Source organism: Dromiciops gliroides, chromosome 6 (genome assembly GCF_019393635.1).
Source record: "Dromiciops gliroides isolate mDroGli1 chromosome 6, mDroGli1.pri, whole genome shotgun sequence".
Lineage (NCBI taxonomy): Eukaryota > Metazoa > Chordata > Mammalia > Microbiotheria > Microbiotheriidae > Dromiciops > Dromiciops gliroides.
The window spans coordinates 230,037,707-230,056,344 of record NC_057866.1 but is presented as its reverse complement, the minus strand read 5'-3'; the positions used below and the strand labels follow the sequence as shown (position 1 = coordinate 230,056,344).

The following is an 18,638-nucleotide window of genomic DNA, read 5'->3' as shown; positions in this document are numbered from 1 at the left end:
AAATTGCCCTTGTTTTTTCCAAGATGCTTTTTACTGTCTTTAGCATTTTCAGAAGTCTTAATTAATTCTGGTAATTGGTCTTGTTGATATTATTCTGATGTTTCTTAGGGTTTAGAGATGGAAGATAATTTAGTGGCTATCTCTAATAGCCCTCTCATTTTGCTGATGAGAAAACAGGCTCAGAGAGGTTGCAAGTTGTCCAAGGTCAGGTGGGGAGAAAATAGGGAATCTAGGATTGAAACAAATCTTTCCTATCTCTAAATATAGGGTTCTTTTGGGGGCATTTAGATAGAGTTGAGAAAAATTATTATTTCTCCTATATTAATAGCCCATTCATATTGTGGTCATCCAAGTGTTTTTTTTTCTTTTGTCCCTACCTATTTTCTACTAGGCCAAATTAGCCTCTGGAAGAACAGGGCTGATTAGATTTTATATTCTCCTCAATCTTGTTCGAGACCCCACACAACTAGGGAAGTTTAGTTATAATTAAAGAGTAAAAAAAAATCCAATCTAGGTAAATTTTGGCCCACTGTGTTCTATTCAAGCAAACTTGGGTTGGAGGTAGATCCCTTTGTCTAGATTGCCTGAGGCTGGGGGTAGTCTGGGTAAAGAGGAGTAAGTGTGACATGAGCAAAGTCATGTTCCCTAGCCCCTCATTAGAATAAGTCCACCTCATTATAATATTCATTCTCTTATTAATTGTTAACCAATCAGTGTTGATTGCTACCTGTCAGGAATACCCACTTGTCCAAAGGCCTCCATGAGAGGCCTCCATGATTTATCTTTTGGTTTATTATAGAAAGCCAAATGATCATCCTTTTATTAATTATTTGCTAGCCATAATTAATAAAATGATTAATTGCACAAAAATGATGTCTCTTGAACTTTTTATTCTTCATAGAGTGCTGGGCCTATAGTCAGGAAGACTCATCTTCCTGAGTTCAAATCTGGCCTCAGATACTAACTATGTGATCCTGGGCAAGTCACTTAACCCTGTTTGCTTTAGTTTCCTCATGTGTAAGATGAGCTGGAGAAGTAAATGACAACCACCCCAAAAAACCCAAATGGGGTCACAAAGAGTCAGAAATGACCAAAATAATTCAATAACAACAAAAAAGTGTTCTTTTTGATATAATACACTATCTCTTTTTGGGTGTTTTTCCTTCTATTCTTTACTTTTATCATTTTTAATATGACCAATAAATATCCAAACTAATAAGAGAGCATGTTGTTTAGGCCACATTTAAGTCTCTTAATGTTACCCCATTTTTAAAAATCAAGATAATTACAATTTTCTTTTTGAAAGCCTCTCATTCTTATTGGACTATCTTCCTTTTTATAGTTTTGGGTCATTATTATTTCTCTATATTATTAACATAAAAATGACAATGCAACATAAATTAATTTAGTTAATCAATGCCACATCAATCATACTACCACAGGATTATTTTATATAAGTAGAAAAAAGTAACAAAATTTCAACTGGAAGAAAAAAGGTAATAAATCTCAAGGGAAAAAAATAAAGTAGAAAGAAATAATGCCTCATGCTCCCAGATCAAATATGATTTTTTAATAAGAAGGATGTGAGGGGAGTTCTAACCTTTGCTGTAATTATAAAAGGATTTGGAAGTGGTTGAAAAACAGAGGTCAATCAGTGGAATAGACAAAGTATGCAAAATACAGAGGCAAAATGACATAATAGTCTGGTGTTTGGTCAACCCAAATACTCCAAACACTGGGGCAAAGAATCAATACTGCTAAACAAAAACTGCTAAAAAAATGGGAAAGCAGTCTGGCAGAAATTAGGTTTAGACCACTATTTCAAGCCAAGTATCCATATTCCACAATAAGCTCCAAATGACAGATATAAAGAAGACAGATATAACAGAGCACATCAGCAACAAATTAGAGGAGTTAGGAAAGAAATACCTAATTCCATAACACTGTGGATATGGGAAGAGTTCGTGTCCAAAAATGGTTAGAGAATCTCATAGAAGATAAAGAGTTATGATTATATAAAATTGAAAAGTCTTTCAATAATAAAATGAATGGTGTTAAAATTAAGGGTAATTCACTCTCTGAGATAAAATATTTGTAGCAAGATTCTCTGACAAAAGCTCTGACATGCAGAATATATAAGGAACTGATTCAAGTATATAAGAACAGGAGTTATTTATTATCCAATAACCAAATGGTCAAATGATATACATAGAGATTTATCAAAGAAACTTGAGATATTAATGGTCATATAACAATGCTCCCAACACTAGTATTTTAAGAAATACAAATGCAAAGAACTATGAATCTCCAATTCACACCTATCAAATTGGCAGAAATAAGAAAAGAGGAAAACGAGCAAAAAGGTACATTAATATGTTTTTGGTGGCACTATGAATTGATCCAACAATTCTCCAAAGCAGTACAGAACTATACGCAAAGAATCAATCTACTTACTGACTCAGAGATACCACTAATTGGAATATACTACAAAGAGATCTCATCTGATAGTAACTGTGAATCCACATTGCCATTCACTGGGGCATAGGAAACTGCTTTTTTCCTGAGGGGATCTAGCTCATCCCTCTATGAGAGGGCCTCACACCAAATATTCAACAGTGACTGTTCAGAACACCTTACTCTTATTTTTTAAAATAGGACACATTCTTCTATCTTCCACCTTCCTGCAAAGATTAGAATTCTTCTCAGTGTCATTGATCCTCTTTGAAAACAAAGGATTAACAACAAAGATTCTGCATGAGTTCTCCAACAGAGAGGACTTCTAGAGCATGTAACATAAGTTAAGCCTTGTCACACATATTTCTTTCACCTGTGCCTCACTATGCACACTACATCCCATGGATGCTGTGTGTATTTGTGGGAATAAGTGAACTGAGTTGTTAGGATAAAGTTTTGTAGTTTTTTGTCTTTACCATCTGAGAGTAGTAGTAGCTGCCCTATGGACCCAGTACTCTATGAAGAATAAAAAGTTCAAGAGGCATCATTTTTGTGTAATTAATCATTTTATTAATTATGGCTAGCAAATAATTAATAAAAGGATGATCATTTGGCTTTCTATCATAAACCAAAAGATAAATCATGGAGGCCTCTTAATGCTTAAATGACCTTAGACAATTTGGACAGAAATTGGGAAATGCTGCTCCATCTCCTCCTCCTGTTCTTTTCTTCCCCTAATTTATTTATTTAAGTTTTCAACCTTTGTTTAGATAAGAGTTCCAATTTCAAATTTTTCTCACTTCCTCCCCTTCCTTCATCCTCCCCTCGACAGCAGGTAATCTGATATATAATATTAAACATATTTTTGCATTAGTCATGTTATACAAGAAGAATCAGAGCAGGAATGAAAAACCTCCAAAAAGAAAAACAACAGCACCAAAACCAAAAGAGATAGTATGGTCCAATCAGCGTCCATATTCCACAGTTTCTTTCTTTTTTTTTTCTGGATTGGGAGAGCCTTTTCCATCATGAGTCCTTTGGAACTTTCTTGTACCATTGGATTGGTGAGAAGAATCCAGTCTATCACAGTTGATCAACACACAATGTTGATGATACTGTGCACAATGTTCTCCTGGTTCTGCTCATCTCACTCATCATCAGTTCATGCAAGTCCTTCCAGGTTTCTCTGAACTCCTCCTGCTCATCGTTTCTTACAGCACAGTAGCATTCCATTACACTCATACATACAACTTGTCCAGCCATTCCCCAATTGATGGGCATCCCCTCAACTTCCAATTCCTTGCCACCACATAAAGAGCAGCTATAAATATTTTTGTACATGTAGGTATTTTTCCCTTTTCAACAATCTCTTTGGGGAAAAGGCCCAAAAGTGGTATTGCTGGGTCAAAGGGTATGCACAGCTTTATAGCCCTTTGGGCATAATTCCAAATTGCTCTCCAGAATGGTTGGATCACTTCACAGCTCCACCAACAATTCATTGGTGTTGCAATTTTTCCACAGCTTCTCCAACATTTAATATTTTCCTTTTTTGTCATTTTAGCCAATCTGATAGGTGTCAGGTGGTACCTCAGAGTTGTTTCAATTTGCATCTCTCTAATCAATAGTGATTTAGAGCATTTTTTCATATGGGAATAGATAGCTTTGATTTCTTCATCAGAAAACTGCCTGTTCATATCCTTTGACCATTTCTCAATTGGGGAATGACTTGGATTTTTATACATTTGATTTTGTTCCCTATATGTTTTAGAAATAAGGCCTTTATCAGAAGTACTGGCCCCTCCTCCTGTTCTTTATTTTGTTTTTCAAAAAGCTTGGACAATTGCTTTTGTTCTGTAGTTTTCATTTTTTAGTTTTTGAAATATAGCTCTGAAAAAACAGGCTTTAAAAAGGCCTGTTGTGTTTTAAATGGACCTACTTGATAGCATCTTGAAATCTAAATCATTGAATAGCCCAAGCCTCTGTGACTCATTATTTAAGTTTTATTGGCTTAGATTGAGTGTAAATAACAATTGTTTTCTGTAGTGTAAGGGCCAAATTACAGTAGTGACCAGAAAATCAGAGGGTCTTCCCCTCCTAGATTGCTATCTTTTGGGATGGTAAATTGGCCTTTTTACCTATGGTAATGGTCATATAACAATGCTACAAACACTAATATTTAGTGAAATGCAAATTAAAAGAACTATGAAGCTCTAACCACACCTATCAAATTGGTTTACCTAGCCTTTTGGGTGCATTCTCAGACAAATTGAGCCTTGGGAAAGACCTTAATTTAGAAAGATCAAAGTCACCAACTGCATCCTGGGACATAGCAAGTTGTCTTGACCTTTGTCTTGCCACTGGACTGATGATTTTGTTTTGTTTTGTTTTGTTTTGTGGGGCAATGGGGGTTAAGTGACTTGCCCAGGGTCACACAGCTAGTAAGCGTCAAGTGTCTGAGGTCGGATTTGAACTCAGGTACTCCTGAATCCACTGTGCCACCTGGCTGCCCCCTGGACTGATGATTTTGGAGGAGAGAAATGCTGATGACTGCACAGCTCTGCTTCACTTAAATGCAATTCAAGCACAAGTATACACATCATGCTTATGTTCAACAATTATTCCTCTCTGCATCTTTTCATCTTTTTCTATCCATTCAAGGAAAACTTCATTCTCCCTGATAACCTTCAGTTTTATCTCCTCTGAAATTTTCATATTAATTGATATTACTTGGCATGGTAGAATCATTGACATAGTTTATTCTTGACAGGTCACAACAAAATTCTCTTTGTTCTGTATGCTTCCCAGGAGCTAAATCCTTACTCATTTGTCACTCTTGAAAACTAATTCTTAGCTCTCATGGTGGCAATTAGTTGGCGTGGATAGAATAATAAATATGGTACATTCTTGACAGGTTGCTGAAAAATTCCCTGGCTTCCATGGATGATGGCTGAGGGCTTGACTAGAAGCAGAACTGGTGGTCTGGGAAGTCCTGCTGCTTGCTGGGTTCTTATACTTATCTTCCTATTGGTGACTGTTCTCATCAGAAATTGTTGTTGGACCCCTTCTCCAAAATGATGTGGTGGATCCCTTCTCCCTTCAGTGATGGCTGATCTGGAAGTAGGGCTGATGTTTTGGGAAATAGTGCTGTTACTGAGGCTCTTAAGTTCAGGGTACTGAGATGTCTCCATCAGGGTCCAAGATGGTGGCTAAGTCAATGGTTCAACTTGTCTGCACATGCTGCTAGTTGCCTCCTCCTTAGGGCTTCTTGCTGCTTTAGCTAGGTTGGTTCATTTTCTCTGTGAGCTGCAGTTCGTTGGAAGTTGGTAGGATGACTGGTCCCTTCCGTGTGTTGTGGAGGAAATTGGTGGGAGTTTGGGGTAGGGATTCTTAGGAATTCCTCTTTAAAGAATTATACCCTCTTGAACACAAATCCAAATAAAATAAAATAATATTTTATTTAGGCACTAGGGAAAGGAAACCAAGAGAGAAGTCCTTGTACTTCTCATGGGGAGAAGGCATGGCTCAGAGGTGTGGCTCTCTGAGATACCTATCTCCTAGAGCCAGAGATAGGCATATACTTTTATAGAGGACTGATGGTGGTCCATTAGGGTGATCATCTGACTGCGGAAAGTTCCCTTATTGGGGGAGGACCATCCCCCACTGGTGATGGCTAGGGGAAGTTGGATGAGAGGTGGCTTTGATCTCTCAAGCCATCTCTGTCCCCCTCATGCCACAAAGGCAGCAGCCATACCTAATCTTATCTCCCCAGGGGTGGGGGAGACTGGAATGAAGGGTGGTGGTCCTGGAGCTAACTCAGTCCAGATTGGGTGCTGCTTATTTCTTTAGGTGTGTCTGTCATTTGGTTTAGTTTCTCAAGGAGAAGGTTACTTGATTTCCCCCCGAAAACTTCTGAGGTATCCCAGGCCCATAATACCTGCCTGTGGAGTTGCTTCCCCAGATGAAGGTTTTGAGGACTGACATGCATATATGTAATCAATGCATAAAATGAAATTTTAAAAGATGTCTCTGTTTTATTCGCGAAACCAGCGGTATGTAGTACATCGATGTGGGACTTGTTAATTACAATGTCATATTTTAGGCACTATGTGATAAGGAGAATGACAAATCATGGCCTAAGAAAACACAGGCCCATATGGCAAACCATCTGTACTGCCCTCCAGCATATCTTGCTCAGCTGCAGCTGCGATTGTGTGTATAACCTCACTATGGGGATACAGGAGGTTGTTGAACTAGCAGGAGTTCATTTTTGCTGTCTGAGGGGAATTCTTTGATATATTTTGGCTGCTTTCCATTCCAGGTGACAACCACTAAAATATAGCAGGCAGTTCTATCATTATGCAAATGGTCTCCATGTAGCTTTCTATGTGTCATTCCTATGTTTAGTTTGGTACACATTTGTTTGTCATGATCAAATGGGTCAATATATGCAAAGAACTTTGTACAACTTAATGGTTTGGATAAATGCCTGATATTATTATTATTATTATTATTATTATTATTTTAAAACTCCTAAGGGCAAGCTGATTCCTAATCATCTTATTTACTTCTCATTTTCTGTTGAGTTTTATGGGGAAATTGATTGCCAAGAACTCAAGGCTATTCCAAAAATGGAACCAGTGCTAAGCATACAATAAACACTTGTTGAGCCAGTGGAGTTGAATTGGTAAGCACTGTCACTAGGGATGGTTAGTTTATTTTTTTATTCAATTTATTTATGTTTGATCCAACAAGCATTAGTTAGGGTCCTACTGCCTGTAAGTTAGAGAGATAGTAAAGTGTGGTAGATAAAGAGCTGGCTTTGGAACTAAGATGACCTGAATTCAAATCTTGCCTCTGACAAGAACTGGTTGTATGACCAGTTCATTGCCCCATGCAACTCTTTAAAACTATAAGTTGTATAATATCTGTTGAGTAGAGGAACTTTCTTCATGGGAAAGCTCCCTACACTCATGAAATTGAAGGTCTGGACCAAAAAGTTGCTTAAATAAGCAACTCCCTATAAAGTTACTTATTCTATTTATCACCTATTCCAGGCCACTGTTGGTCCAGGTTTGTGGCTAAAGCCACATGATTTACATGACAAGAAATTTTATTTAGGTGTCCTCCATTTTAATCAATCAATAAGTGTTTATTAAGCATCCATTATGTACCTGGCTATACAAATACAATGAAGCTTACATCCTGATGGGATAAACAAGTGTATACACATATATGCATGCACATCTATCTATTCAGTATATATAATTATGAATGTATAATTTATGTAGATCTATACAAAGTAATGAATGAGAGGTTGTTTAGAAGGGAAGGCAGTAGCAGTTGGGGTTGGGATACAAAGTTTTCATTTAAAAGGTGCTATTTGAGTTTTATTTTACAAGAAGATAAGGACCTTAGGAGGCAGATATGAGGAGAGAAGGCATTATAGGCATGGTGGACAGCCATAACAAAGGCACACAGGGAGAAGGACAGCTTCATTGGATTATAGAGTACGTCAAATGAGACAAGAACATAGGTTAGGGCCAAGGTTGTAAAAATCAAAGGAATTTGTCTTTAATCATGGAGGCCAAGAGGCATACTCAGGTGGATGTGTAGACTTGGAAGTCATCTGCATAGAGATAATAGCTAAGCCCATGCAAATTAATGCGGTGACCAAGGGAGAGTATAGAGGGACAAGAGAAGAAGGTCCTTGGGAACACTCACCATTAGGGGTGTGCATGGATGATGACCAGAAACAGAGACAGGAGGAGACCCAGCAGAGATAGCATCCAGGAGTGATCAACAGTGTCTAACCTAGTAGACAGGTTGAAAAAGATGAGACTTCAGAGCAATTAAGAGCTTATTAGCAACTTTAAAGAGAGAATTTCAGTTGAGTTCTGTGAGGTCAGAAGTCAGAATAAAAATGGTTAAGGAGTTAGTGAGAAGAGAATAAGTAGAGCCAGTGAGTATAGATGGCTTTTTAAAAAACATTAATAAAGTATTTTATTTTTTTTCCGTTACATGTAAAGATAGTTCTCAACCTTTGTTTATACAAGCTTTACAATTTCAGATTTTTCTCCCTCCCTCCCCTCCCTTCCCCCTCCCCTAGACAGCAAGTAATCTGATATAGGTTTTATATATACACATAATAACACATAATAACATTAATCCTATTTCTGTATTAGTCATGTTATAAGAGAAAAAAAAATCAGAGCAATGATGGAAAACCTCAAAATAGAAAAAAAACAACAGCATCAAAAACAAAAGAAATAGTATGGTTCATTTAGCATCTATACTCCGCAGTTTTTTTTTTTTTCCTGGATTTGGAGATCCTCTTCCAATCACGAGTTCCCTGGAACTCTTCTGTGCCATTGCATTGGTGAGAAGAATACAGTCCATCACAGTAGATCAACATTCAATGTTGATGTTACTGTGTACAATGTTCTTCTAGTTCTGCTCATCTCACTCATCATCAGCCCACGCAAGACCCTCCAGGTTTCTCTGAACTCCTCCTGCTCATCGTTTCTTATAGCACAATAGTATTCCATTGTATTCATATACCACAACTTGTCCAGCCATTCCCCAATTGATGGGCACCCCCTCAACTTCCAATTCTTTGCCACCACGTAAAGAGCAGCTATAAATATTTTTGTACATGTGGGTCCCTTTCCCCCTTCCATGATCTCTTTGGGAAAAAGACCCAAAAGTGGTATTGCTGGGTCAAAGGGTATGCACAGCTTTATCGCCCTTTGTGCATGATTCCAAATTGCTCTCCAGAATGGTTGGATCAGTTCACAGCTCTGTGAGCCGGGCCTTTTTTCCTGCTCCACTGGTCTCCTGGCTGCGCTGTACAGACAGACGCGGACTGGAGTTTGACTCGGCCCGGCCTCCCGCTTTTGGTGAGTTTTATACGGAATATAGACTAAGCCTAGACTTAAGACGATTTGTATTGTATTTCTACTTTCCTATCCTTCTAATCAACATCACCTTGTGACTACCATACAACAAAAGCTCTATCTAGAAAACCAGAAGCTTCTTCCATTTACTAGTCTGGGAGATAAATTAAGGGAAAGGTTAAGTAGGGTAGATTTATGATCTAATATCCAATTTTAATCTCACAATGTGGTACGGAAAATCTTTGTAGAGAATGAAATAAGGGGATTAGGGAGCAATCAGAGAATTTCCTTGATTCACTAAGGACAGAGTTGAAGTTGCGTAATTGTTTCGTTTACAATGTACCCAGTCAGTTTGGTTGGATTTCATCCTCTAGCCCTATTCAGTAGCTTCTGGGGAGCAGGAGAGTCAACAGTGGTAAGAATAATCTGGGACTGAGCTTTGGCAAGAGATGAGTGGTGATAGGAAAAGGGGGCAAATCTACCATGAGTAGAGGACAATGTGGAATTGAACTGGTTAATTATGATATCAAGATTAGAAAGAGAGGGAAGTAGCCAAGCCAAGATGGTAGAGTAGAGGCTATAAGTCAGCCAAATTCTCCTAACATTCATTTCCAACATTAAAAAAAAACACCTTAAATCAAGTTCTGGAGTGAGAGCCAACAATAAACAAGGATGGCATTTTTTCCAGCCCAAGATAACTTCAGAATCCAGCAGGAAAGGTCTATAACACAAGGTTGGGAACTGGCCTGGAGTAGCCTGGATCCCAAATACCAACAAATACCAACAAGCAGTACCAACAGCAGACCTTAGAAATGGCTGAGACAGTAACAGAAGCAGCTTCAGGAGCTCTTAGCTCACAGATGCTAAGGGGATTGGATAACTGGTAAGAAAAAGATTACATGGGACCCTTTGCTGGCTGTGGGTGCAAGACACTATTGCATTGACGAAACATATTTCTAAGGTGAAGACGAGTACTAGTACTTTTAGCTACAGTGTAGCAGGGGCCCTGGTAACAGTCCATAGGTAGAGAAGACTGTATGTATTGCTCACAAGGGAGCAGGGACTCTAGTTTCAGCTCCAAGGCAGAAAGGAGCACTAGCACTTGTGGCTACAGTAGAGCTGGGTAAAGATCAGAGCACAGGCTAAGAGAGCAGGGACCATTCCATGCCATGGAAAATATCACCTTGGAAGCATCAAAAAACTTCCAAACTCCTTAAACTAGCTCTGAAAACTGCTGTGTCAAAAAACCTGAAGCCTGGGACAGTGTCCTCCGCGCCCAGGAATTAGAGCCCAACTTTAACATTAAATTAAAAAGTTAACATAAAGTTAAGAGTCAAGAAATAGTCTGGAAAATGAACAAATAACAACAAAAAGAACCTGAACATAAAAAGTTATTATGGTGACAGGCAAGATCAAAACACAAACTCAGAAGACAATGATATCAAAATAACTACAAGCAAAGGCTCAAAAAGTGTGTATCAGAAAAAGCCTAACAAGAATTCCTGAAAGAGCTTAAAAAGAATTTTAAAAACCTAGTAAGAGAGGTAGAGGAAAAATTGGAAAAAGAAATGAGAGGGATATAAGAAAATTATGAAAAGAGAGAGAATAATTTGGTTTAAAAAAGGCACAAAAATACTGAAGAAAATAAGACTTTAAAAAGCAGAATTGGGCAACTGGAAACTAATAGCTCCATGAGATACCAAGAAACAACAGAACAAAGTCAAAAGAATGAAAAATAGAAGAAATATGGAATATAAAATTGGAAAAACAATGGACTGGGAAAATAGATTGAGGAGGGACAATTTAAGAATTATTTCACTACCTGAAAATCAGGAGAGAAAAGAGCCTAGACATCACATTTCACCCCATTATGCTATTCCCCTATCCCTTCCCCCACTGTATTTCTCTCCCCTCTCAATTTTACCCTAAAGATGTCATCATGGGGCAGCTAGGTGACACAGTGGAAAAAGCACCCACCCTGGACCCAGGAGGAACCGACTCCAAATCCAGCCTCAGACATAAGACACTCACGAACCCCGAATGCCCCCCTCCCCCCCAAAAAAGATGAAAAATAAATGCTTTACAGATATCATCCCTTCATAATCAATTCCCATCTGTGCCCTCTGTCTAAATTTATTCCTATCATTTGGCCTAATACTCAGAAAGCTCTTATGATTTAGACATATCATCTTCCCATGTAGGTATGTAAACAGTTTAACCTTTTAACATCTCTCATGATTTCTTTTTCCTGTTTAGCTTTTTATGTTTCTCTATGGTCTTTCATTTGAAACTCAAATTTTCTATTCAGTTCAGGTCTTTTCATCCTGAATCCCCTAGAGTCCTCTTTTTTCATTGAATTCCCATTTTTCCCCATTAAAGATTATACTCAGTTTTGCTGGGTAGGTGATTCTTGGTTGTAATCCCAAATCCTTTGCCCTCTAGAATATCATATTCTATGCCCTCTGATCCTTTAATGTAGAAGTTTCTGGATCCTGTGCTATCCTGACTGTGGCTCCACAGTATTTCAATTGTTTCTTTCTGGATGCTTGAAATATTTTCTCATTGATCTGTGTTCTTTGGAATTTGGCTATAATATTCCTGGAAGTTTACCTTTTGGAATCTCTTTCTGGAGGGCATTGGTGGATTCAATCAATTTCTATTTTACCTTCTGCTTCTAGAATATCGGGGCAGTTTTCTCTGAAAGTCTCTTGGAAGATGATGTCTAAACTCTTATTTTGATCATGGTTTTCAGGTAGTCCAATAATTTTCAAATTATCTCTTTGGATCTATTTTCCAAGTCAGCAGTTTTTCCAAGAAGATATTTCACATTGCCTTCTATTTTTTTATTCAATTCTATTTGCTTTATTTTGTCTTGATTTCTCATAAAGTCACTAGCTTCCATTTGTTCTATCCTAATTCTTAGGCAATCATTTTCTTCAGAGAGCTTTTGTATCTCCTTTTCCTTTTGGCTTTTCAAGCTGCTGACTTTTTTCTCATTACTTTCCTGCATCACTCTCATTTCTTTTTCCATTTTTTCCTGTACCTCTCATACTTTGTCTTCAAAGTCTTTTTTTTGTGTGGGGGGCAATGGGGGTTAAGTGACTTGCCCAGGGTCACACAGCTAGTAAGTGTTAAGTGTCTGAGGCCGGATTTGAACTCAGGTCCTCCTGAATCCAGGGCCAGTGTTTTATCCATTGCACCACCTAGCTGCCCCACAAAGTATTTTTAAAGTGCCTCTATGGCCTGAAACCAATTCATATTTTTCTTGGAAGCTTTGCATGTAGGAACCCTGATGTTGCCATCCTCTTCTGAGGGTGCCCCTTGATCTTCCTTGTCACTAAAGAAACTTTCTATGGTTCTCAACTTGGTTGCTCATCTTGCCCATCTTTTACTTGACTTTTAACTACCTCTTATAATGGGTTCCTACTTCCAAACTATACTGTCCTAAGTTTTAGAGGGTCCCAGGTGTTTTGGTTTAAGGAAGGGCAGGTTTTTCACTTGGCTGACCTGTTCTATGGTCCAAAGATAACCTCCAGCCAACTTGCTAATTAACCAAGCAGCAAAATTTTGTGTACTGTGGTTGTTAGCTCTCTTGAGCCTGTGCCCCTCCCCCACCTTGGTCTCTTGCCATTCAAGATTTCTTCCTGGTTACCTGCTGGGGTAGGACTACCAAATTCCTCCTTAAGTCCCATAGACACCCCTGTATTCTCCTCTCCTCCAACTGTTCAGCCCTCTCACCCATCCTTAAGATTATTTCCAGAAGATGCCAGCGCTGCATCTGATTCAGAGACTTGGGGGCAAGTTTCTCTGGTGCAACCTTCCTGGGGCAGGATCTCTGTAAGCATAATCATGGGGTTGAACTCCACTTCCAGCCCAGCATAGGCCCCCTCCTGCTGAGCTTCTAAACTGTCTTTGGATGGAAAATAATTTCAGCCGGTCTTTTTTTTTTTTTTTTAGGGCACAAGGATCTTTAATTCAACATCTCATCATGTAACAAAAAAGAGGGGACCAGCTTCCCCCCAGGGATTCTTAGAGGGCTATCCTTGGAAGAGGGGGTATTGCCTAGTACCCCAGACTGCAGTCAAAAGTTTAGGGCCCCCAGGGCCACTCAGAGATCATAGTTGACATTCTTCCACAAGATTATGAAGCCCTCCAAGATGGGGGTGATAGGCAAAAACTCTTCAGTGGCAAGCTCAGCCCATTCCCCATGAGTCAGCAACACTGGGGTTGTGTGCATCTGGAAGCCTGTGATGGTCTTGGGCTTCCCAGCTTGGCCCACCACATCCACTGCCTGGCCCACACTACAGACATTGGCAATGGCCGGAGCTCCTCATCAAAGGTGACCAGCATCCAGGGCTGCATAACAGCCACCAATCCATAAAGTACAGTGTGACTTGCCCAGAATAATGTTGTGGAAATCAAGGAAGGAGACAAGCATGCTAAGCAGCCCAGCCACAGCCACCTGACTCATGAACTGCTGGTAACTGTGGTAGGGGCAGAAGGTGAGGGTGCCCTTCCCCAAGTGTGTCAAGCCCTGAGCCAAGTGTACCATGAAGAAGTTGTTTGGGTCCTTGGCATGGTACTATGCCAGCTAGCACAGCATGGTAACCAGCCAGGCATTGTTGCTACCACTGCCCACCATGCCCATGGCAAATATGGAGTTGTATGACACCTCTGGGTCAGCATCGTGGGAGAACTTGCTCAAGGTGTCCAAGATGTTGAGCCTTGGGTTGGAAACTGAGATGAGAGCCAGGGCCAGAGGCACAGCGTGGCACAGTGTGGGTTCCCCATGCCTAAGCAAGTGCCCGAAGGTCCCCAGAGCCATCTCAGCCCCAATTTCATTCCCCATTGTGATAAGAACAATGCCCAGGACAGCCATCCCCTGGTGTGCCCCCGTGTCAGCCGGGGCTTCCTTCTTGTCTTTGTCCTTCTTTTTCTTGTCTTTGTCCTCCTTGTCCTTGGAGTCAAAGTGCTCGCTGCATATGTGAAGTAGTTGCTGCACTTTCAGCACATTTCCTGAACCTGCGTAGGCACACACATCCACCAGGGTGTTGGCAAAGCTTTGGAAGGGTTCAGACACGACCTCCAGGGCTGCCAGGATGACCTCGATGGCCTCACCCTTGCTAAGGTGGTTGAGGCCCAGTCCAAGGGGAAGCCAACATCAGCCCATCTTTTTGTGGGTTCTGCTGCTCCGAGGGTTGTCTTATGACTGTTTTTTGGAGTTATTTTGTCAGGAGCTCTGAGTGTTTAATGCCTTTCCTCTGCCATCTTGGCTCTACTTCCCCATGAAAGAGAAATAATAAGGGACTTAATATGGTCAAATTGTTTATATTCCTATATGAGAAGATGATACTTGTAACTCCTAAGAACTTTATCATTATTAGAGCAGTTAGAAGGAGTATACAAAGACACTGGGCATATGTGAATTGACTATGATGAGCTGACATAAAAAATTTAAGGGACAAGGAAGGGGAATGCACTGGGAGAAAGAGGAAGGGAAAGGAAGAACAGGGGAAATTATCTCATATAAAAGAGGTGCACAAGAAAGAGCTCTTACAATAGAGGGGAAAATGAAGGACAGTGGACAATGCTTGAATCTTACTATCATCAGAATTGGTTAAGAAGGAATAATATTCGGGTCAGCTAGGTGGTGCAGTGGATAGAGTACTGGCCCTGAAGTCAGGAGGACCTGAGTTCAAATCCAGCCTCAGACACTTAACACTTACTAGCTGTGTGACCCTAGGCAAGTCACTTAACCCGCATTGCCTCACCCAAAAAAAAAAAAAAGAAGGAATAATATTCACTCTCAGTTGGCTATAGATGTCTATTACTCAACAGAGAATGAGGTTAGGAAGTGGATAAGAGAAAAGGAGAGATGATAGAAAGGAGGGTGAATGAAGGAAGGCAGTGGTCAGAAGAAAAATAGCCCTTTGAGGAGGAACAGGATAAAAAGAGAGAGAGAATGGTAAATGGTAGAAAATAAGATGGAGGAAAATGCATAGTTAGTGTATTTCTGTAGTCTGTTAGTGTATAACTACAAATGGGAATGGGATGAGCTCACCCATAAAACAGAAGCATATATATTAGAATGTATTAGAAAACAAAATGTAGGAGGGTTTCATAGAAGCAACTTCTACAGAGGACAAGGAGGGATTTTCTCTCTTTTCCCCAAAGATCCTTAAAATAGTCCACATAGATTTGAAAGGGAGCTATTAGACATTGAATCTGGAGAGGAGTGGAAATATACATTCCAGGAAGATACAGATGATAGTCACATGAAAGAGGAAGGACTATAGAGTGAACCACACCCTAAGAACCTAGAATGATGACTTTGTGAAAAGAGAAAGGACTTCTGGGTCCTGCAATACCAGGAGCAATGAGTTACCTGTGCCACATCTGTATCCCCTATGTGTGCCTTTATCATTTTACTATAAGTATGATCCCACTATTCCCATATATAGTATATGTATTTGTGGGAGAGTGTGCTCCAGTTTTATGGAGAAAATATTTTTATAACTTGTTTTCTTATTCTGTCATTTGAATAAATACCTTTGATAAGACCTAAGTTTTAAAAAAAAACCAGAATGTATTAGAAAATAAAGAATGTATTAGAAAACAGAATATAACAATATACTGTTTAAAAGAAACATACTTGAAAGACATAGAGTAAAAATAAAGGGATGGAACAGAATCTATCTTGGTTCAGGTGAGAAAGACAGGGATAGCAATCTCAGACAAAGTAAAAGCAAAAAAAAAGGCCTAATATAAATAGATAATTAGGGAAACTAATATTACTAAAAAGTGAACATAGACGATAAAGTAGTATCAATACTAAGTATATATTCATCAAAAGGCATAGCATTTAAAATCTAAAAGGAAAATTTAAATTAGTCATAGGAGAAAATGGCAAAACTATAGTAGAAGGGGACCTCACCTTTCCCCTCTCAGAAGTAGACAAATCTAACTATAAAATAATTAAAAAAGAAATTAAGGAAGTGAAAATATTTAAGAAAAGTTATATGTGATAGGTCTCTAGAGAAAATTGAATAGGAATAGTAAAGAGTATACCTTTTTCTCAGCTGTATGTGGTACCCTCACAAAAACTGACCATGTATTATGGCATAAAAAACTTCACAGGAAAATGAAGTAATATTAGAAATATTAAATACATCTTCTTCAGACCACAATACAATAAAAGCACATTCAATAAAGGGCCATGAAAATAGCTTAAAAGTTAATTGGAAACCAAATAATCTAATTCTTAATAATGAATGGGTCAAAGAACAAGTCATGTTTAAAAATCAATAGTTTCGGGCAGCTAGGTGGTGAAGTGGATAGAGCATTGGCCCTGGAGTCAGGAGTACCTGAGTTCAAATGCAGCCTCAGACACTTAACACTTACTAGCTGTGTGACCCCGGGCAAGTCACTTAACCCCAATTGCCTCACTAAAAAACAAACAAACAAAAAAACAAAAACAAAAACAAAAAAACCCAAAAATCAATAGTTTCATTAAAGAGAAAAACAAGAATAAGGCAAAATACCAAAATTTGTGGGAAGCAGCCAGAGTAGTACTTAGGTGAAAATCTATGTCTCTAAACAATTACAGTGGTAAAATAGAGAAAGAACAGATCAATGAATTGGAAATACAATAAATAAACTACAAAAAGAAAAATAAAAAACACATTGTACTGACAAATAAAACTAGGAGCTAGTTCTGTGGGAGAAAAATCATTAATTTGACTAAAAAAAGAAGAAAACCAAATTACTTGTTTCAAAAAGGCAAAGAGTGAATACACCAGCAATGATGATGAAACTAAAGCCATTATAAGGCACTGTCTTGTCCAATTATATGTTGATAAATCTGAGAATCTGAGTGAAATGGATGAATATTTACAAAAATATAAATTGCCCAGATTAACAGAAATGTAAAAGAAATACTTAGATAACCCTAACTTAGAAAAATAAATTAAACAAGGCATCAATAAGCTCCCAAAGCAAAAAACACAGGACCAGATGCATTCAAAAGTGAATTTACCAAACATTTAAAGAGCAATTACTTCCAATAATATACAAACCAGTTGGAAAAATAGGCAAAGAAGGAGTTCTACTAAATTATTTTTATGACACAAATATCATGTTGATACCTAAAGCAGGAAGAACAAAAACAGAGAAAGAAAACTATAGACCAATTTCTCTAATGAATAGTAATGGAAAAGTTTTAAATGAATTATTAGAAAGGAGATTACAACAATATATGACGAAAATAATATGCTATGGCCAGGTGGGATTTCTATCAGGTATACAAGATTGGCTCAATATTAGAACTATCATTATAACTGCCTATTTTAAAAACAAGAGCAACAAGAATCATATCAATAGATACAGAAAAAAAAATTTGACAAAACACAGCACTCATTTCTAGTAAAAACACTAGAAAGCATAGGAATAAATGGGGCTCTCTTTAAAATACAACTAGTATCTCTCTAAAACCATAATTAAACATTATCTGTTAATGGGGATAAACTAGAAGCCTTTCCAATAAAGATCAGGGGTGAAGCAAGGATGTCTGTTATCACCACTATTATTCAATATTGTACTAGAAATACAGTAGATGTAGCAGTTAGACAAGAGAAAAAGAAATTGAATGAATTAGAAGAGGCAATGAGAAAACAAAATCACTACTCTTTGCAGATTATATGATGGTATACTTACAGAATCTTAGAGAATCCTCTAAAAACTAGTTGAAACAATTTTAACAACTTTAGCAAAATTGTCAGATATTAAAAAAAACCCACATCAATCATTAGCATTTCCATATATTACCAACAAAGACCAGCAGGAAGAGCTAGAAGGAGAATTGAATTTAAAATAATTTCAAACTGTATAATATACTTGGAAGTGTAAGAGAAACCCATGAACTATATGAACACCATTACAAAACTTTTCACACAATTGTAGATAGTTCCAAACAGAACTATAAATTGCTTATGAGTAGCCTGAGCCAATATAACAAAAATGACAATTCTACCTAAATTATTTTACTTCTTCAGTGCTAAGACAATCAAACTACCAAAGAACTATTTTATTGAGCTAGAAAAAATAATAGCAAAATACATCTGGAAGAACAAAAGGTCAAGAATATCAAGGAAAACAATGGAAAAAAATGTGAAGGAAGGTGACCTAGCAGTTCCAGATTTCAAACTATATTACAAAGTGGTAATGATGAAAACAATTTGTTATAAGAACTAGAGTGATCAGGGGAATAGATTAGGTACACAATACACAGTAGTA

General features: G+C 38.2%; 1 pseudogene; it reads right to left on the bottom strand.

Moving 5' to 3' along the window:
- Positions 1 to 13,455: 13,455 nt before the first annotated feature.
- LOC122732237 lies at positions 13,456 to 14,505 on the bottom strand (annotated as a pseudogene).
- Between the last annotated feature and the right edge of the window lie 4,133 nt (positions 14,506 to 18,638).